Here is a 22614-nt window from a genome sequence, read left to right as displayed (position 1 = left end):
ACTCAAGATCTACCCACTCTGGAAGAATGGCAGATGCAGCTGATGGACTATATGCAACTGGCTGAGATGACTGGCAGAATTCGAGACCTGGGAGAAGAGAGGGTTGAAGAAGATTGGAGGAAATTTAAGACTTATTTACAAAAATACTGTGATTTGGTGGAAAGTTAAGTAGGATGTTTGATCATAAATAATTGGCCACCACAAAATCGGATCGGAATGGGATGTAAAGTGAGATTAAGAGAAATTAATTTGCAGAGGACTATATTTAAATAAGTGGTTATAAAATTTGCAAATTAGATGATAAATTGCATGGAAAAAATCTATGATGATGAAAATGGCAGCGGGAGATGTGAGGAAGTCCAAAGAAGTTATGAAACTCTGTTGAGATAAAAGTAAGGTTGTTTATTGTCTTTGTACTTTATTCTGTAAAAACCCCTAATAAAAATTTTATTAAAAAAAAAAAAAAAGAATAAAACTAACACAAGTTTGTGGCTATGCAAGCAAGTCACATGGCAATATCCAAACTTCAATCTGCAGCTTACATATTTGTTTTATTTATGTCTTTTGCATGGAGAATGCTCAGGAGATTTCTTTAGATATGAGTAGCAAAATGCCCAAAGCAGCAATATTTAAAAATCCTTGGAGAACAGAAATATTTTAACTAGGCAATGAAAATCTCATGCCATTAATTTCTCATAAAGTTGTTAAAATTATTGTGGGCTCATTAATAAATATAATGATGATTCAGAAGTGGCTGTGAGGTGGACAGGTTCATTGATCTATGCCCATCTTACCATTTATGGGGAAAACACAACAATGACATGTCTACCACTGTTTTCCTCCCTATCTTTCTTTTCAGCAACATTTGGAAAGGCAACTAGGAGATCTGAAGCAATAGGCTGGCTGAGCATCACTATTCTGATTTTCTTATGCTTCATTTACCATTTCTTCTGTGTTTTTTTTTCTAGGCTTCATTATTAAATGAACTATTATAATCTTTTCTGAATATGCATGGATTTGTATCCAATGTGCATCTCAGTGTCATCAGTCTGAAATTCAGGTTCCAACTTGAACAATTAAGTAATGGGCTGTGCTTTGCTATTTCAGCATTATAGTACAGCATCTTTGGTACTATTTAGGGTGAAATGTACTATATGACTGTTATTATAATGGCAGCAACAGTCACTCATACAACTGTGCTGCAATATCATCTCCTAATACTTGAACTGCTTTGGAACGACATAAATATAGGTACTGAAATATTAAACTGTAATGTTCTCTACTTTACCCAAAATACTTGAGCCAATTTTCCCTACCTATGATGGAAATGTAAGTTATCTGATTTTAAAGGCAATTCGTGAGATTCATATTTTTGTAATTTAAGCCAGAATTGGACTGGTAATTTGTTCACTTAACTGATAGTCATATGCTATCTCCTATTTTCACAGTTGAGATAATGCCCATAAATTTCCCTGGCTCATATTTGAAGTACTAATAATGTACTTTTTTTTCTAGAGACAATGCTATCCTAGACCATTTTAGAAACAGCAATGAATGACAGAAAAATGATACATCAGGAATAGTTATAGTCCGGCCTCATCACCATCTTTTAACAATACTGCTGCCACAAATGCAAAATAATATATTCTTAAACAGGAGGACAGAAAACAGAAAACTTTTACTCATGCTGGACATGAGTCTTAATCACCATTGTCTGAGCCCACAGTGTGGGTACACTCAGTGTGGGTACACTGTGTTAAAACACAGTGGAGTAAAATAATGAACAGTGAATACCTCTAGAAGCCTAATTAACTTCAAGGTAGGCTCTTTACCACTTTAAACAATGGCAAATATAATTAGCTTAGGCACTTTCCTAACTAGACCCGACGTCCAAACAGTCAATTGTTTTCATAGATGGTTCATTTGTGTTACTGTCTAGCATCTATCGCATGCTGAAAGCTTCATCTGTTATTCCAGGTAAATTTGTCTTCTACTAAACAGCAGCACTGAAAGCTTGCATAAAAGTGGCAGACCTTAGGATTTCAAATTTCAGTGGTGCCCTGTGTGATGCCAAAACCCAGTGTCCCCCACCTCTTGCCTTGCTTTCTGCTTCATAGTTGTGGCACCCCCTGTAGTGCCCCCAAGACTCCACACCCAGTGCAACCAAACTGGTCATGCTGCCCCAAATCAGTCTCAGATAGTAGAAATGCTCTAGTGAGTCTAGGCAGGGATAGGCTGACCAGTCTTGCAGGGGGTATTCCCACCCCCTTCCTGAGATTCTTGGTGACTCACTGAGAATCACATGTGATTTGGCCACAAGCCCTATGAGAAGCCTAAAAAGGCTCTTTGTAGGCCAGACATTGATATTAAAGAGGGATACTAAACAGCACTGGCAATTTGTAGTCCCATACACATACTGGGGTAGGGGGGACGAGAATTACCTTCAGCTATTTTTCTACCTAGAATCCTTAGACTCCATGTTGCAATACAACATTTGAACTGCTTTTTGAGAAAGCATATGGACAAGGACTGTCCTCATTCTGCCTTTGATTTATCATGTTCAAAATACCACAACACACACGTAACTGGCTGTAAAGTAACATAACAAAAAAACATATCCAAAAAATGCAAAGCACTGTTCCTGATGACAATAACATATCATATTACTATTAATCTTCTATATGTTTTTATTGTCATAAAGTCCAAGGATAGTCAAGTCCAAAGATTGTCAAGTCCAATGATTACAATGTAATGTTACTTTACAGCCAGTTACGTGTGTGTTGTGGTATTTTGAACATGATTTACGTAATGAGGCAATTGTGGTGTTCGTTTGATTTATCATAGACAAATGGCTGACAACTTTCTAGAATTCCTTTGCAATATGAATCACAGGTGTTCTATTCATCTTTGCCATTGTACCCTTCCATGCCTTGATCAGACTCACCTTCCAAATTAGCCTAACAACTTGGTATCAGGGGTGGGAGTACATATATACTTGATTATGGGTGGCGCTTACAAATCAATCCACAGGGGCAGAGGAAAACAGGTCACCTGATGTCATTGTGCCATCAAGTGATCCACCGGTGGGCAGCTCCAACCACTTGTCAAAACTGGCCCACAGAAACAAATTGTAGGGATCCAGTCCACCAGCTAGTTCTGGTTCCCCACTGCTGATGTAGAGCATTTGTACTCAAAGAGTAAATATGGCAAAGAAACAGGGAAAGCAGGGCTCCTGTGACCTGTGATGCTGTGTTATTGATGCCCAGCTCAAGCCATGGTGAGAGCATCATAGTCTTTTCCCTAGGCTTGCCTTGTACAGTAGGTGGCATGTTCTCTGTTGCCTCCTTCACTTTTGGATATGGCCTCTTTTTTCACTGCATGCATTGCCATCAAAGCATCATTTAACCAGAGTGAGCATTATAGTTCTTTTTAGGAATAGCTAAGTGTCACCACTTAACCAATAAAACATTTGTCACTCAATGGTAGAGCACTTGTTTTCCATGCAAAAGGTGCCAGGTTAAATCCTTGGCATCAAGGATCAGATAGCAGTGATAGGAAATACAGTATCTCTGCTAGATATCCCAGAAAGCTGTTACCTCTCAGAGCTCACAATACTTGACCGGATGGATGTGATACAAGGAACATTCCTTCTGCTCTTACTATAATCTAGGTCTAGAACACAAACTTGCCTATGATGGGTCGTCTTGTTGATAAGCTATCTGAAAGTTTGTTGGAAATCAATATATTAACATTTTTTAAAAAAAATCAGCCCTAAATAACAAACAAACAAAGCTTTAAGATGCTTTATATTAGCCCATTGTCAGTCTGTGTTTTGGTAATAATGAAGGAAAGTAAGCAACTCAAAAGTTCAAGTTCCTATTCCCGTCTCTGGGGTTGTAAATATAATCCTTCCATTCTCTCTGCCTGCTACCCCACAGCAGCATAGAAAAGTGTTCTCCGAACACACCTAGTGCGCCCTCAGAAACTCTTTTGCAAATCTCCTTTGCCTTGCAGTATAAAATCGAATTACGCATTTGGGATTTTAATACTCCCATGGAAATGGAAGACACTAGTTGTTAATGCTGAATGCCTTCCCTCCACTATACGGTAATAATAGCAACTTATCTACCTGAGTCTACTTTGATTATGTTAATTAACAGCTGCAAATGTAATTCAATTAGATGTTTAACGTAGTTGGCGTGTGGAGACCAAAACCTTTCCTTCTGCATGGAAAGTGTTTCAAATGCCACTGCACGCAATAAAATATTGTATAGCTTTTCAGTAAATGATAACTAATTGGCAGCTCTCATCCATCTCATTTTAAGAGCTGGTTGAGATTTACTTCTGCATTCTTTAGCTCCCGCTATCATAGTCTGCAGATTACTATAAATCAATGGGTGGGAGGGGAAAGAGTTTTGCAATGGTGCAGCAGCCATTTTCATTTCCTGCTTCAGCTCTGTTTTCAGCTGATCATTTCTGTACAACTAATGGCAACAGATGCAATCCACCAATCGAACAGAAGTAATAGATGTGCACACATGTGCCTGCTCAATAGGTGATTGGTACTATGAACTTTGACAATGATGATCTCTAGTGGGAAATTTGGTCTGGATTCTTAATACCTGCCTACATTAGTGATTTTCCCATGCCAAATTTGATTTGTTATAAGCAGTGCAGGCTGCTGCACCAAAGCAAGTTGGGGGCTGCCCCACCAACCTCAGTCTGCCCCCACCTGCTGGCCTTCTTACTTACAATCAGTTGTCAGTTTCCTGCTGTCAATCTCAGTATTGCCATTGTAGAACACTGCAGAGAATGAATGGGGGCAAAACTGGATTTAGTTGCTTCTGTCTGTCATTGGTTCTAGTTCTAATTTCTGTTTTTCAAGCTGTGGCTGCAGGTGAGAAAATGCTTATGTTGGTACCTGCCTGCAGGTTTGTGTGTCTAGGTATGTGCGGCCGTCTGTCTCCCTATGTGTATGGTTCATGCACACAAGAGGGTGTTAGTGTGGCCCTGCTCTTTTGCAATGTTGGTCCTTCCCACTCTTTCGCCTCCTCCTACAACTGCCATAATGCATTCTCTCATTTGGAACGAGGCAATTCAGCCTTGCACTGATGCAAGAGGTGAGCAGTAAACACGACACCATTGTACATTGTGTGTGTCCCCCTCGGCACTGCACTTTCTGTGGAACTGCATCAAACCTATGTTGTTTACAAAGAAGAAGAAGAGTTTGGATTTGATATCCCGCTTTATCACTACCCTAAGGAGTCTCAAAGCAGCTAACATTCTCCTGTTCCCTTCCTCCCCCACAACAAACACTCTGTGAGGCTGCGAGACTTCAGAGAAGTGTGACTAACCCAAGGTCACCCAGCAGCTGCATGTGGAGGAACGGGGAAGCAAACCTGGTTCACCAGATTATGAGTCTACCGCTCTTAACCACTACACCACACTGTTCAGCTTGCATTTTAAATCAACAATGTTCAGCTTACATTTTAAATAAATAATGAATGCACTGCTATGATTTGCATGCTTTCTATTATTAGCTTCTGATTTAAAACTGAGTTTTGGAAATATGCATTTTAAATTTTACAAAAGACAGTAGAAAAACTAACCATATCATTATCACAGAACATGGAGATTCATTTCGCATGGCTAACAATGACAATAGAGGGATATTTTAGATCTACTTTGTTCTCTCCATTCCTTTTTCAGTGGATATGTGAGGGCAGGGAGAAGAGTGTGTGTTTGTGGGTGAATTGAAATGCCTAGATCTATCTATCTTCAGGGTTTTAAGTGGCCAGCAATGAGGGGTGGGTGAATATATCAGTTTGTGAGTTTTATCCTCATGAAAGGTCATTCACATTTTAGTGTGAGTTTTCCTAATATACATTTTTTTGTTGAAAAAATTGCCTAGTTTAATACATTTTTGTATATTCGAACAAATATATTGTTTCTTATGCACACTTAAGCATAGTAAATGTGTTTCTGCAGACATTACTTGGTAGAAGAACTACATCTGAAAATTCAGAGAAGTGCAAATTTCAAAGGATTGTTGTGTTTCCATTTTGTGTATTGTTTTGGAAAGTGTGAACTAGGTAGGGTGGCCTTCTAGTGTGAATTGAATTAAATTTCTTTCCCATCCCTACTTAGCAACAGTTTTTGGATTACTGGGCCAGGAAGCAAACAGGAGCTAGTTTTTATATTAACATAACTGAGAGTTCAAATTCAAGGTCTACCTATTAAAATCATTGCAATAGCTTCTGGAAGATCACATCTCATTGCTAGCCTTCCAGCATCTTTCTAAGATAAGAGCTATCTACACAAGCAAGAACTGCTGTTGGTTAAAATGTAGCTTTGTTACCTTACACTCACCTACATTTGTTAGCATTGATGCATGAAAAGATAGTTCCAGTGACTTTTGGACAGAAAAAGCCATATCCCTTCAGAGCACCCAATTTTAAAATATGGACAAAAATTGAAACTAGGGTTCTTTAACAGCATTGTAAAACAGGTTTAGATAATTTATGATCTGTTATAATATATTATCCAAAGGATATTCAATTCTGCAGTGAAGATTTCTGACCTCAAATGCCAGAAATGCTTAAATTTAAAGTTCATAAGGCAGAGTTTAAAATATGAACACAGAAAGCAGAGCCAGATATAATTTAAATTATGTCAAGGCATGTATTCCATGGAGCTTTTCTGCATGAATTAAACAATGAGTATTTCTCTATATTACAAGGGGGAAAGCAGTTTGTCCAAAACATCCTGAAAGAGAAATCAAGCAACTCAGAGGAATAGATAAATTTACCACTAGGGTACCCACAAGCAGTAAGATTATTAACTGTGGCCAATGAGCAGTGTGGATGCAGTTTCTACATTTATTGTGAAGGCAATTCCATTTCTGAAAATGACCACTTGAAAGTGTGTCATAAATACTAGTACTTACATTTATTGCCTTACTGGCAATTTTATACAACTACAACTGCAAATTTCAATAGGATTACTCATGCGTGGTATACAGCTTGTCTTCCCAGACTAAAAGCATGCAACCGTATGCATATTTACACAAAAGCAACGCCTGCTGTGTTCAGGAGGTCTTGTCCCCAAGGAGATGTGCAGAGGATTTCAGCATATGTCTTCAAAGCAGATTATACCACGGTAAAAAGAAAAAAGAAAAAACACACAGATCTGCTGCTGGTGAGTGGTGAAGGAGGGGAACAGTGCTCCCAGGCTGTAGGAGGGCTTCCACAGAAGAAGACTATGGATTGATGGGGATGCAAAGACAGGATTTCTAAGAGACAGCGAAGCAGAGTATTTGCCAGCAGGACTGCTCTTGAGAACATACTAAGCAGAGGAGTCTGAAGGCAATTATAGTTTTAAGAAGACAAAACAATAGATAAAGGTAAAGGTAAAGGGACCCCTGACCATTAGGTCCAGTTGTGACCAACTCTGGGGTTGCGGCACTCATCTCACTTTATTGGCCGAGGGAGCCAGCGTACAGCTTCCAGGTTATGTGGCCAGCATGACTAAGCCACTTCTGGTGAACCAGAGCAACGCACGGAAACGCTGTTTACCTTCCTGCCAGAGTGGTACCTATTTAGCTACTTGCACTTTGACATGCTTTCAAACTGCTAGGTTGGCAAGAGCAGGGACCGAGCAACGGGAGCTCACCCCATCGCAGGGATTCGAACCCCCAACCTTCTGATCAGCAAGTCATAGGCTCTGTAGTTTAACCCACAGCGCCACTGCTATAATTAAAAAATCTGAAGGAAAATCTGAAGCCTCCCATATTAAATATCTTTTGGATGACAGGTCTAATGATATTACACTGGCCGTGGCAAAGTTTCTCTCGGACGTTGAAAGAAACAACAATCATCATGCTTGAGACAAAACAAAATGACTGCCTTGGTTCCTCTCTCTTTTGTGGTTGGCTGTCTTAACTGTATTTTGTTCCGAAATTGTTTGGTGGGTCTTTGGACCAAAATAAAGATATTATATTATTGTAATTTTTAAAAAAGTTCAATGGGAAACAAGAGGGATAGAGGTGTCTGCTAAGGTGGTTTCTGAAAAGGTCATAGATGTTTGATGAGTGAGCAACTGCTTACACTGAAAGGCACATAAGGATGTTAACAAATGGCAGGGCATTGCTTGTGGTATCCAGTGAAGTTGTTCGGTGAGTGCAAGGACTTTTGATTGTGCAACCAAACTTACCTCCTCTTTCCTTCTCTTCCCATGTGCCCCATAAATCTGTTCTGCCCCCCCCCCCCACCCTGCTGGGGTTGCAGGGATGTGAAGCAGGAGGAGAGGCAGCAGATTCATTCCATTGCTTGTTCTGTTGGAAATACTGGGTTGGATACCTCCCATGCACTGAAAGAGGTGGTGCAAAAGCAGCAAGATGGTGCCAATGGCTCTTGAGGTGTATACTTTGATTTAATAGGACAATTTGAATCGATCTGGATGAATGAATGAATGAATGAACGAATATTTGCATCAGCCACCAGCCATAGCAATAAAACAAAATGTGGTATACAGAGGATAAAGGTAAAAAGTCAATTATATAAAATACATACAGTGGTACCTAGGTTTGCATACATCTTGGTTTGCATACATTTTGGATTACAAACACGTCAAACCCAGAAGTGCAACCTTTTTTTGGATTACAATCCTTTTTTTCCTTTCTTTTTTTGGATTATGAACCAATTTTTTGGGAGGCCCCATTGGTGAAAGTGCACCTTGGGTTACAACCTCTTTTGGTTTACAAATGGAGCTCTGGAACAGATTATGGTTGTAAACCAAGTTACCACTGTATTGGGGGTTTGGATCAATAGTCAAATAATGGATCTTATTCTAATTGCCCCAGCTAAAAACCTTGCAACCTTTGCTGTCACCTGCTCCTCTTGATCTGGATGATGTTGCCCAGGGATTTTTTTCTGGGAGTGCTCAAAGGTATACAGTACCAGCACCTCCCCCCCCCCCGGAAAAAAAATGTTTAAAGTGTGGAAATTACTGTAACAACTTCATGGTGAGTACCGGCACACACACACACACACACACACATCTCTCTCTCTCTCTCTCTCTCTCTCTCTCTCTCTCTCTCTCTCTCTCTCTTTCTGATGTTAAAGACTCTCCTCCCTGAAAGAGAGGGGAGTGGTTGTGGGCGGGAGCCCGAGCACCGCCCAGCAGGGGGTGTTGCCCCCTGCCTCCAGCTCACCTGGCTGGCGCTCACGCCTCCCGGTGGCCACCCAACCAGGTGCCGCGGTGGGGGCGTGTTCAGCAGCCTTTTGCTGCAGCACCAGCCTTTCCCTGGCCTCATTCCTCGTCGTCGTCCCGTCACGAGTCACGTAGCGGAACTCATGGCCCCGAAGGGGAAGCGCGTGCCAGAGCACGCATGCAATGCAGCTCAGGACACACCCCGCGGGCAGCGGGATAGGGGTAATAATAAACAAAAACCTATTTCTCATTTCCTCAACGCGTTTCGGTCATTCATAGATGATTACGAGCAACGCTTCCCTGATGGAAACCCTAGCGATTCCTCATCTCCCGATCTCATTCCCGATACACAGGTGGTTCCGGAGAGTCCGCGTTCTTCCCAATGGGACGAACTCCCCGGTACCTCGACCGCCCTCTTCAGTGATTCTCAGCTGACGAGGGCGGGCGCGAATCTTAGGTCAGAACCAGTCCGGTCTAGGTCCCAGTCAAAGTCATCAGCACCCTCCCCTCAGGTGCGCGGCGGGAAGGAGACTACTAAGTCTGCCCGCAATAATAACACTGTCACTTCTAGTTCTTCCAGTCGCTTGCAGGATAAGCGGCACAGGGTGCAGTGGCCAGAATCAGCCTCTTCATCTGCAGCGGAGGATGAGCAGCAGGATTTGGAGGAGGTCCCCACTGAAGAGGTTTCCACCGCAAAGCCGCGGGAAAAGCCTTCAGGGAAGAGGCGCGAGAAGAAGAAACACATCTGCAAGAAAAGCAAGTCGAGGAAGAGTGACACGGACGAGGAGACAGGTAAATACTATGTTGACAAGGCCATGCCAATGGGCTGTGCAGTGGCCTGTTCGGCATTCGAAGCTTTCAGCACGTTCTTGGACTGGGCCCTGCGTTTTAGGACCAATTCCATTGGGGTCACGCATTACCTGGATGGTTTTCTTTTGTGGGTAAGTCCAACATGGGGGAATGCGCCTCCTTGCTTGACGCCTTCTCAGCTCTGGCCCAGGACCTGGGTGTTCCTCTCACTGCCGAGAAAACTGAGGGACTGGCCACGCGCCTAACTTACCTGGGCATCGAGCTGGATACAATGGCCCAAACATCCCGCCTACCTGCGGAAAAGGTTGAAGCCCTTAAGGAATTAATTCAAGACACTCTTAGGCTTAGGAAGATCACCCTTAGGCAAATTCAATATTTATTAGGCCATTTTAACTTCGCTTGCAGGGTGGTGTCCCCCGGACGCCCCTTCTGTGCCCACCTGGCCAGGCTGTCAGTTGGTCTTAGACACCCGCACCACAGGGTCCATCTCCTCAGGTTGGTCAAGGCGAAGGGTGGTCCGTTAAAGGACTCCAGGGGGCGTGGCCCTGTCCGAAGCCTATGGAGGTGTGGGCCAAAGGCACGCCCCAGAGCGGTGACCCGGGGGAGCTCCTAGTCGACGTGCCTCGGCGGGAGACTCCCCCGATATAGTGTTAACCCTTCCCCGTGTCTCCAGCAAGTGGGCTGGAGCCGGATAGTTGTTAGGACCAATGCCTAGGCCAATGCCTCTCATTCCTGAATTCAATAAAGTTGTGGCCTAATTCGCCCTGTGTGGACGACTTTTTTGGAAAACTTCAATGGGGTATCTCTATGGCAGGATGTCTTGAATTTGTCATCAGACTTCCAGGTCCAATCGGACGCGGCTGGGTCCTTAGGCTTTGGCTTGTACTTCAAGGGGCACTGGTGTGCACAACGATGGCCGACGGCATGGCAGGGTCAGGCCATCACGCGGGATCTCACCTTTCTTGAGTTCTTTCCAATAGTGGTGGCCATTCACATCTGGACGGAAGATTTTCGTGATCACCGCGTGTGCTTCAGGACCGATAACTTGGCGGTGGTGAACATTCTAGCCAGGCAGTCATCTCGGTCTGAGAGGGTCTCCTACCTTCTGCAGGCGTTCGTCCTCCGGTGCCTTGAGTACAACATAATATTTTCAGCCAAATTCGTACCCGGAGCCAATACTGACATAGCCAATGCCTTGTCTCGATTTCAGATACCTCACTTCCGGTCGCTTGCACCTGGAGCATAACTGTTGCCCGAACCCTTTCCGGAGTACCTGTGGAACGTTGATGACGCAAAGTGATACAGGGAGTATTAGCATCTGTGGCACCTTCCACTCTCAGGTCCTACAAGAAGGCCTGGTGTGATTTCCTTGGTTTCAGGTCTGGGTTATCTGGGCTCTCACATAACGTACCTCCTACCACAGATGATGTCTTGCAGTACCTTTCCCATCTCGATGATCTGGGACGTGCTCCAAAAACCTTAAAGATTCACATAGCTGCCATCAGCTTCTTTTCAAAAGTTACATTTGCTCATGACCCGTGTAGCGACTTCTTGATCCGGAGAGCCATTGAGGGTTGGGGCAGGTTACAATCTCCCAGGGCCGAGGGCCGTAAGCCTATTTCTTACAGGTTGTTATCTCAGATACGCATAAAACTCAGGTCAATTTGCTGGTCCAGGTTTGAGGCACGTCTCTTTTCCGCAGCATACGCTATCGCCTTTTTTGGCGCGCTTAGAGTTGGTGAGGTGGTGTTTGAAGTTAGTGCACGTGGTTCAACACGCAGCCTCCTGTGCGAGGACGTGCAGTTGTCCGAAACTACCATGACAGTGCGTATACGTCAGTCCAAGATTGATCAGGCTGGTAAGGGTGTCCTAGTTAAGCTCACGGCGTCGGCACAGCAGGGCCCATGCCCGGTAAAGGACACTAGGCGGTACCTCTACTTCAGACTGCCCGGCCTGGGTCCGTTTCTGGTCCATGAAGATGGGTCCCCCTTGTTGAGGAACCAATTCACCAGAGTACTTCGCAAGGCTATTGAGGCTTGTGGTCTATCCTCCCAGGAGTACGCTGCGCACTCATTTAGGATTGGCGCCACAACCTCGGCCGCACACCTGGGGCTACCGGCGGACAGGATCAAAGAAATGGGCCGGTGGAAATCCAATGCTTATAAGTCTAATATGCGACCTGCAGCTTTACCCTACTTATCTGCCTTTTCTTTTCTGTCTTTTACCTCCAGCTATGCTCAGGAGAAGCGTGTGGATTTGTGGCCACAGTATAGTTCATTGGGCCCGCGTACGAGCGGTGAGCTGCGGCCTTGCACACAATCTTGGCCTTCCACATGGTGTTCGAGTTTCCTGGTTTTCGAGAAGAGGCATGCGTTGGGAGGAGCTTATGCCATTGCTGTGGGAGGAAGTAGCCAAGTTCGGCCCTCCCGACATCCTTGTAATTCATTTGGGGGAGAATGACCTCGCTAACAGAAGGAGTGTGGACTTGTTGTGGAGCATAAAAAGAGACTTGAATGCATTTGCAGCCTTGTGTCCCAGAACAACGGTGTTCTGGTCCTCCTTCTTGAAAAGAACTGTTTGGCGCGGTGCGCAAAGCTGTATGGCCATTGAAAGAACCAGGAAACTCGTAAATCGGGCGGTAGCCCGTTGGGTGCGCTTTATGTATGGCTGAGTCATTTATCATGACCGTATCCGGATCGGCGACCAAGCTTTATACCGGAATGACGGCGTCCACTTATCGGATCTGGGGGAACGACATTTGGTTAGCTAGTGTCAGCAAAAGCATCTGGGATTGGTTGCAGCTTTGAGGGTATTGGCGGCGAGCCTTTGGCTGGGGTGGTGGTTAGGCATTGGAATAATGTGTTATGGTGTGTCGAAGTGCTAGGTGTGGCCATCGCCTATGCCTTCAATTTTTAGGGGTATTCCATTAAAGGAATCTGGCGGTCGTGTATTCTGTCCGATGCCTGCTTGGCGGGAGGCCATGGCACGACCCTCGGTGACAGCAGGGGTGAGCCTATAGTTGGATTAGCATCAACAGGTGATGAACCCCTGGTGAATAAACCCACTTGTTTCGATCCAATGCCTAAGCCAATACCTTTTCATTGCTGTAATCAATAAAGTTGTGGCCTTTTCTAGCCCATTAACCTTATATCACATGTCCTTGCATCTTCATTTCACTTCACGGGGGTCGGGCCCTCGAACCACAACTATGGATTGTATTGCCAACATGAAGCAATGCTTTGTGGATCATTCTTCTTTCAGATGCGAAGAGTTGTGTTCATCCTCCGACATATGACCAACAATCCACATACGCCTAGTTAGTGGAAAGGAGAACTTTCTTTTTACAATGTCACTGCTGGCAGCTTTATCTATAAATAGGCTACTTCGCAGAGCAGGTGTCCAGCTCCTTTATATGTATGCTCTAGCTATTTCTTCTGCTTCCTTTACCCCTTGCAGTTAACAAAGCTGACAATTTGCTCCGTATTTATAATGTGTTTATTGGAAATATTTTTTTTTTTTTTAAAAAAAAGCATAATAGTCATCACTGAGAAAAAGAAAAAGAAAAGTAGCAAAAAATAAGATAGCTACTGGCATAATTTAAGCACATAAGGGGCTGTTTCCATCTGGTAAGAACAAAGCTGTGAACTTCTTTACAGAAAGTGTAATTAAATGAATTTAAATCGGTTGAGTGGGCTGAGCTTAAGTGTTTTTTGCTTTTTGTTTTTTTGCAGATGCTGAAATGTTTAGGCATATTTTTCCAGTTTGGTTTCTTTCTTTTTTATTTTTTTATTTTTTACAAAAAACCCCAAACAGATTTATTTATTTAAAAAGATCAGCAGCCACAAGCACAACTAAAATTGTTATATCCACTGATTTGAAAGATAACGATACCTGCACTTAAGTTATTTCAGAAAAAAACCTTATATCAACTTACGCCTTCACAACAATCAGGTTTGGATGGTCTTTCAGAATTAGGGGCAGAATCTTAATGTTTAAGGGTATCAGAAGATAGTGTCCGGAGGTACAACATTTTCGAAACGATGACCATTTTTTTCATGGTTTCAGCCAACTCTCAGTGGAGGAGCTACAAGTACAACTCCATCTCCTCAGACAAACAGCATTGGAATATTCCTTTCGGTAGATTTATAAATCTCTTCATAGGTTTCTTCATCAATTTCTATTGTTGTCACAGTCTCCTCAACATCACCCAAAATCATATTTAAGTGCTGGTCATAAGCATGTAATCTGCCTCGAAGTTCTCGGTCATTTCTCATTTTTACATAAATTCGTTCATCAAGACTGAGCCTGATGAGATCCAAGGGCTCTTCTACAGTATTTGTGGTTTGTTGCTGGTCCACCTTGTCCGCCATTTTTTCAAAGCCCTCCAGTTTGGTTTCATATCAGATTTTTATTTCAGGAACTTGAAATGCAACGAGTGCAAAATCTTAGGGATGTCCCATGGAGGACCTTACGGTCTTCAAACAAAAACATCTTGGAGGTCCCGGGCCACAGGGAGGTTAGGCTGGCCTCAACTAGAGCCAAGGCTTTTTCAGCCATGGCCCCGATCTGGTGGAATGGTCTGTCACAAGAGACTAGGGCCCTGCGGGACCTGACATCTTTCTGCAGGGCCTGCAAGACAGAGCTGTTCCACCAGGGCTTTGGCTAAGGCACAGTCTGACCCCCTCCTTTGGTAATCCTCACAGAACTCTAGCCCAATGGTTGCCATTAATTTAATTTTATTTTGAATTGATTTTAAAATGAATTGATTTTAGAATGCTGTGTTACTTTTATTGTTGTTAGCCGTTCTGGGGAGCCCAGAGGAAGGTGAGCTGCTTTGGCTGGGGAGGGCGGGATATAAATAAAATATTATTATTATTATTATTATTATTATTATTATTATTATTATTGGGAGGATTAGATTCTGTTGAAATGTTAATACATCTGTCTGATTCAGAAGAATCATTGCATCATTAGCTTAGCATCTAAAGGATAAATACATGAGTCACAGGTAGGAATGGGCGAGGAAATGGCTATTGTTTGAGCCGCACTTCTCAGACCAGTTTGTGAATTGAAATACAGTTATCCTTCAAAATTCACACTTCTTGGAATTTTATGATGTACACCTCCAACCAAGGAATAGGTTCAAAAATGCAGTTATTATTAAAAGGGTGCTTAGCAATGCATATATGAGTGGAAACAGCACACAAATTGCATAAATTAGGGGGGAAAGCTTGCAACGATGAGTATATTAGACAAAATTGCATGAAAAAAATGCATTTACTATTAGAAATTTGCACTGAAATAATAATGATTATGTGGATTTTGTTTAATGTGAATTGCCATGGAAATGTGGGGAATGGGATGCAAGATTAGAAAAATGAGAAACTAGAATGAATTGAAATTGGCAAATGTGCCCGCCCCTATTCAGGGAGGGACCTCTTCGGTCCAGGCAATCCTCTTCTTCTCTTACAGTGCATATGCCTGAAGTGAAAATGTTGCATATGTTTTTCCTCAGCTATCTGACATGAGCAAAAGCTATTAACATCTTTACATTGTTATGCTGGTTAGTAGATATGAGCTCATGAGGCATTACCACAGCCACATTTTAATCTAAGGAAGCATAAATATTCTCCATTCCTAAGAGTTGGCCTTCCTGCTAGACCTATGCAACTGGGCACCCCCCCCCCAGCCATGTGGGAAGAAGGTACTAGCTTTGGCTGCACTGGGCAGCAAACACTGCCCACCTGGAGCCCCAGGTGAGTGGGGACTTCCAAAAACCTTTTTGAGTGTCTCTGCATTGAAAGACAATTGCGCTTCAGTAATTCTCTATGGTCTCTCACGGAGATCCAGCTCTGAAATGCAATTTGGTGTGGGTAGGTCTACACCAGCAACCTTTTTCAGCCGTGGGCTCAGACCTTGTGGGGGGGGGGGCAGACTATATTTTGAGGGGGAAAGTGAATGAATTTCTATGCCCCACAATTAACCCAGAGATTCATTTTAAATAAAAGCACACATTCTACTCATGTAAAAACACACTGATTCCTAGACCGTCTGCGGGCTGGACTGAGAAGATGATCCAGCCCCTGCGCCTTAGTTTGTTTGTTTTTTGTTTGTTTTTTGAAATAATATTCATTAACAGTTTAAAGATTACAAAAAAAGAAGAAAAATTAAACAAGACAAAACAATACATTACAAAAACAAAAAACACTACAAAAGACATTAAATTAACAAAACAAAACAAAACAATTAAAAACACATCCAGTAAATTCGATATCTTATCTTTCATCACTTGTTTCAGCAACCTCCTCACACCTCCCTTTTCGTATTCCACTTCAATTAACTGTTTCAGCAATTTCTTCCTCTATTTTATGTACTATATTTATCTTAACATATTCTAACCTTATTTTTCCCTTTAATGCATTAACAATCTATTTGTACTTAATTCCTTATAACATTTCTGCTAAAGCCATATAACTTCATTCCAACATTTTTCTAACATTCTTTGATTTTACAGTATTTCTATAAATAATCTTTAATTTTTTTCCAGTCTTCTTCCACCAACTCTTCTCCCTGGTCTCGGATTCTGCCAGTCATTTCCGCCAATTCCATATAGTCCATCAACTTCATCTGCCATTCTTCCTGGGTGGTTACATCTTCCAATGCTTTGCAATGAGTATTCTTGCTGCTGTTGTCACATACATAAAGAAAGTTCTGTCCTTCTTTGGCGCCAATTGGCCGACCATGCCCAGGAGAAAGGCCTCTGGTTTCTTCAGGAAGGTATGTTTAAATACCTTTTTCATTTCATTATAAATCATCTCCCAGAATGTCTTAATCCTTGGGCATGTCCACCAAAGGTGAAAGAATGTACCTTCAGTCTCATTACATTTCCAACATTTATTGTCATGTAAATTATAAATTTTTGCAAGCTTGAATGGTGTCATGTACCACCTGTAAATCATTTTCATAATATTCTCTCTTAAGGCATTACATGCCGTAAATTTCATACCTGTGGTCCATAACTGTTCCCAGTCAGCCATCATAATGTTATGTCCAACATCCTGTGCCCATTTGATCATAGCAGATTTCACCGTTTCATCCTGAGTGTTCCATTTCAACAGCAAGTTATACATTCTTGACAAGTTCTTAATTTTGGGATCTAACAATTCTGTTTCCAATTTTGATTTTTCCACCTGGAAGCCAACTTTTTTATCCCCCTGCGCCTTAGTTTGCCTACCCCTGGTCTATACATATAAACAACGTCTTCCCATATAACTTGTTGGTAGACGTTGTCCCTTCATCTTAGCTGAGGCTCACTGGCACGTGAAAATCAACAATCCACATATTGTCCTCCTCTCTTTTTCATTCTCCTGTGCTTCTTTCTTACTCAATAAGCAACACCTCTGCTGGAAACCAGGCCAAGAAAATAAGAAGTAAAGCTGATTTTGGCTAATAAAATTCACACATTGTTACCAAGCTAATAGGAACAAATCATTACCTGATGCATGACTGAGTTTCAGAAATAATGATCACTTCTACCTTGCTATCTCCTGGTATCACTGCTGCATTATCTCAGGGCGCAGTGACAATAATAAACCCAGGAGAACAGCCTGTTGTTTCATATTCCTTCAAACCCATGCCAGCAAGGAACATAAACATTGCACCATGAGAATGCATGAAAAAAATGTAGAATCCATATTCTGGTATATTTTTCCTCTTTTGGGGATGCTAAATTTAGTCTATAAAATAAGTATCACTTGTGTCCAACATTGCATGAGTAGAAGGCAGCTCTTCCTCTGCAGCCCAGGAAACAAAAAAAGTCAGACCAAAGGCCCATATATGATGTTCACCCTCATTCTACCAAATATATATATATATATATATATATATATATATATATATATATGCAGGTTTTGGTGTCCTCGGGTGTCTTCCCGTGTAAAAGTTGGGGTGTCTAGGCGACGTTTCGACGAGGTCTCACTCGTCATCTTCAGGCTGGTGCTTTCGGCTTCTTGTTACTGGAACAGAGCGGGATCTCAATGTTTGAGTTCCTATAAATACTGTAGAGGGGGTGTGGTGTCTAGCCTCCAATGTTCTGGGCAGAGAAGAAGTTCCCAGGCTAGTGTGCCTTTTCTTCTTTTGTTCCTTAATTACTTGAGAGATACCTTGAGTGATTTCTTGAGTGATATCCTGAGTACCACTTAGGTGGGTCATTAGGTGTGGATTAGTTGCTAAAGTCTTTGTGTCTTGACCTCTTGAACTTTGTGAAGAGTTTTCCTGAGAAGATGGCTGTATTGCACTTAGTTGTGCTTTGGCTTGGCTTCGTGTATAGGGGCGAGCTGTGGTTTTGTGGCTTGTGTCAGCCAGATCTGTGTAGGGATTGCAGGGGGGTGCAGCATCCGGAGGTGCCACCATGGATTGGCTACTGGATGGTGTCAGTAATTCATCTGTGGAGAGGGTCTGGGTTTGGGTCTGGTGTGGTTGATTGGTGTTGGCGTTCTGTGTGCCTCTGGATCTGGTGTCAGTTTTTGTGGGGAGGGCTAATTTCCAGATGTCTGGCAAGCGGGATGTGTCGTCACGCTTGTTCATGTTGTGAGGGTGTTTCTCTATCTCGAAACATCACCACAAGAGAATAATCATGGAAGCCATCGAGATAGAGAAACACCCTCACAACATGAACAAGCGTGTTGTGAAAAAAACCCGCTGGGGGATGCAAGATTTTTTTCATCTTGCGAAGCAACCCCATAGGGAAATTCGTTTTGCGAAGCGCCTCCAAAACGGAAAACCCTTTTGTTTAGCGGGTTTTTCGTCTTGCGAGGCATTCGTCTTGCGGGGCACCACTGTATATATAATGCTTAGTGTGTCTACACTTGGTTGTGGAACTTTTTGCCTATTGATATTAAGTAAGCACCAGAATCATTTTGTTTCAATTGTCCTTCTGTTGACAAAGGACTTTTCTGATGTACAGCTCAATCCCTCCATTTTTGTATCCAGTTTTAAGTACTTTTATGTTGCCTTTCAGATGTGTCACATTCATGACCTCAGTGTTTTGTTTATTAAATAAACAAACAGGCAGCACTTATTTGACAGAATGGTAATCAAATTTGCAGATGACAACAAATTGGGAGGGATAACCAATGCTGCTGAAGACAGAACTGAGATTCAAGAGGACCTTAAGAAATTAGAGAGGTTGGGTTGCCATCTGTCATGAATGCTTTAGTTTTGATTCCTGCATTGCAGGGGTCAGATTAGGTGGCCCTCAGAGTCCCTTCCACCTCTACAGTTCTATGATTCTATGGTGCCTAATCCCAAGAAAAACTCAAAGGTGACTGGGAGACCCAGCACAGTAGGGGATACTCTCATGTAGGAGGAAGATATGGAGTGTGGACCCCACTGGCGGAGGAAGAGAAGTGCAGGGGGAGTGCACCGCTCCCGGCAGCGCAATCCCAGTGGGGTGCCATCGGGGCTGCTGTCCCCGCCTGCGCTGGGCGCCACACTCCCGCAGGTGGTGTGCCTGTTGGAAAAATGCCTGGAAAGGCCGCCAACTTCCCAAGACACCGGGGCGTATCTCTGGCTATAAATCTCACTCAGTTCAGAGAGACCGGTGATAAGTGACCCCTTCCTTCTGAGAGGAGCACACTTGTCTTCTGGCATATCATAGCAGAAGAAAGAGTCAATCAGTAGCTCTAAACTACTTTATTTTACAGTCTATATACAAAGAATCCATCAGCATGTCTGTGTTCTCTCAGCAGCAGTACAGAAAAGTATCACACACAGAAGTGAAACTAAGTTACAGCAATACACCAACAGTACTGAGACTTCCTGTCTCACGCTCTCAGACACTCACATGATATACACATAGTGCTACTGCTGAAGCAGCACAGATGGATAAAAATCCCAACAGTGCCATGCCCCCAGGATGTGTGCCAGCCCCACCCCCCACCTGCTCTCCGCCCCCCGGGGCGGAGCATCAAGCTCCACCACTGGCGGACCCTACTCCTTCACTTAGCAAAATGTGTCATAACCAGGATCATTGTCATAGACCAAGCATCCCCAAACTCGGCCCTCCAGCTGTTTTGGGACTATAGTCCCCATCATCCCTGACCACTGGCCCTGTTAGCTAGGGATGATGGGAGTTGTAGTCCCAAAACAGCTGGAGGGCCGAGTTTGGGGATGCCTGTCATAGACAGTGGAATTGTAGGTGCACATCATGAGAAATATTTGGGAGCCATGATAGAATAAGAAGGTCAAAAACAGCCTTCTCCAACATGGGCCAATTCAAATATCAACATATCACCATTATTATGAGCTACAAGTTCAGATTTTGAAACAATTGCTTGCAAAGTACTTGTGCCTTTGCGGGAATTCAGAATGATGTGCATGACTAGCTTCCTGACCAATATATCAGCTCTATGTAGAGAAACCTGAAAGGAGTAAGGGTGTTTTGAAAGTCAACCGGTATCCACATCTGTGCAAGTTAGTTAGCACTCCAGCCATAGCAGGTCAGAATAGACTTTGATGATGGAAGGACATTAATAAATAAAAGGCCACTGGATGACTGGTAAAGGCTCAACCATCAAAAATTTGAGAGGATGGGCATGAATCAGCATCATTTTCTCTCGTTCTCTGTATTGTTCTTCCCTTCTGCATCCTTGTTCTGTTTCATTTGCATGCAGCTAGCACAGTCTGAGGAATGTGTCTTCTTGTTCCTTAGTGATTAACTGCACATTAGTGAATTTATGTCTTGCCCTAATTCATTGTTGTAATGCATGAGCAGGGCTTCAAGTATCATCTGGCATGTCATGAGAGCATTTAAAGGCAGTGGCATGGAGTTTGGTTTCTTGAATGTCCACAGAATCAACAACAAACATCCATTTCAATTTCTTCCATCACTTTGAATAGGAAGATCAATGATAAACTGCTGCCAGTCACTACAACGCAAGGAACTATTTTCTCTAGGATATATCATTTAATCTCATAGACACCATGCTGTTTGGGCAGACATAGCACATTTAAAACACATGGTGGGGAATTTTAATCTGCTTGTTTGTTTACAAATTTATATACTTCTTGGCCATAGAAATATCCATGCAATGAACAAATCAAATTATGAGGTATATATATAAATCACTATAATATATTCCAAGAGAAGCTTGTGAATATAGAAAGATTTTTAGCAAGTGTCTAAAATGTAGCAGTGATGCTTAAAACTCATAGGTAAGGAATGCCACAGACCATTGTTCCTACACTAAATGCCTGGCTTCAAGTTGCCATAGAGTGGATATCATGCAGGACTGTAAAAAGTGCGTCTCTGGTTCTAATAGTCAGGCAAGAACATAAGGAGCAAGGATCTCTTAAATATGATGGCCCCAAGTTGTTCAGGGCCTCATATACTAACAGCAAAACCTTCTATTTGGTCCAGCTGCCTATTGGTATTATATACTGTCAGTGGCTAGTATTAATGCTAATTAATTAATGTTAACCTTTTAACATTTCTCACATTGGCCTGCAGTTACCACCACCTGCCTTTTCAGCTGCATAGGAATCCCAGGGACTTTCATCTTGCAGTTCTGATCTGATTCTTTCCTTCCCTACTCCAAGTGGGCAGCTCTGCAACCAGGGAACTAACCCTTCCACCTCTTAATTTTTAAATTGTATTTCACTCCATGTTAAAAATTAGATCATCACTATTTTTAAAATAAGCATTTTAAATAATGCGTTTTCTGCAGCCGCAAAGCACTAGTTCTCTTCCATCGCAAATGGTGTAGTCTGTGCTAATAATATGCGTATCCCCATTTTTATTTTGCTTTCTCATAACAAAGGCAACTCAATAGGAAAGAAAAAAAATCTAAGCAGAGCAATGAAGTTGGAAGTGACAGGCTCATCACCGTCACCCGACAACTTCCACTGATAAATTCCAAACATACCTCCCTCATTGAAAATGTGTGTTAAATCATACAGGAGAGAAAAGCCAAGGGAGTTAATTTGGAGATGGAACACAGTAGGCATGAAAGGGTTAAGCAGCCTGCCCACACACTTTGTTGCTTCTTTGCTTAAAATTCTTTGAGGCTGCAATTCTTTTTAAAAGGAAGGAGTGAAGAAAGAAAGAAAGAAAGAAAGAAAGAAAGAAAGAAAGAAAGAAAGAAAGAAAGAAAGAAAGATCCACTTCCTACATAATTTCTGTTTTTCAGCTGGTCATCATAGCTGAGTCTCCAACAACAGCAGACATTAGCAAACGGTTAGAGAAAAACTTCAGGCGTGGTTTCTGTACACAAAACTGCTTTTCATGGAGAGGAGCATGTCCGGATTATGCTTTGTTTGTTTGTTTTCTCATGTATTGGCAAGGTCGTTGCCTGCAACACTGTTTCTGAAAATCCCAGTGAAAGAGACTTAGGCTGTCAACTCATGTTTGGCTAGACATAAGTGAAGTTCCACTGAACTCTCTGGACCTTGCTTCTGAGTAGGCATGTTTTCACAGAAGTATTGATGTCTAGGGGCTTACTACTTCTTCAACAACAGATTTACATTCCTCCTCGTTACCTTGCTATATGAATTGTCTTCCGTTCTGTCTCCCCCCAAAAGATGTGTGTATGACTG

General features: G+C 42.6%; 1 long non-coding RNA gene and 1 pseudogene across 2 annotated transcripts in view; one reads left to right on the top strand and one right to left on the bottom strand.

Annotated features, from left to right (window-relative positions):
* Nucleotides 1-22614, top strand: part of LOC310851363 — a 690313-nt gene that overhangs the window by 93237 nt on the left and 574462 nt on the right. The gene's annotated exons all lie outside the window — the stretch shown is intronic.
* On the bottom strand, nt 13965-14397 carry LOC310839383 (U6 snRNA-associated Sm-like protein LSm3 pseudogene; annotated as a pseudogene). The gene has a single exon. The product of its transcript is annotated as a U6 snRNA-associated Sm-like protein LSm3 pseudogene (transcript).

The sequence above is a fragment of the Podarcis gaigeae genome, assembly GCF_964106915.1.
Source record: "Podarcis gaigeae genome assembly, chromosome: 1".
In the NCBI taxonomy this organism is placed as follows: Eukaryota; Metazoa; Chordata; class Lepidosauria; order Squamata; family Lacertidae; genus Podarcis; species Podarcis gaigeae.
Note: the sequence above shows the minus strand (reverse complement) of the source record. Positions and strands in the feature narration are given on the sequence as shown.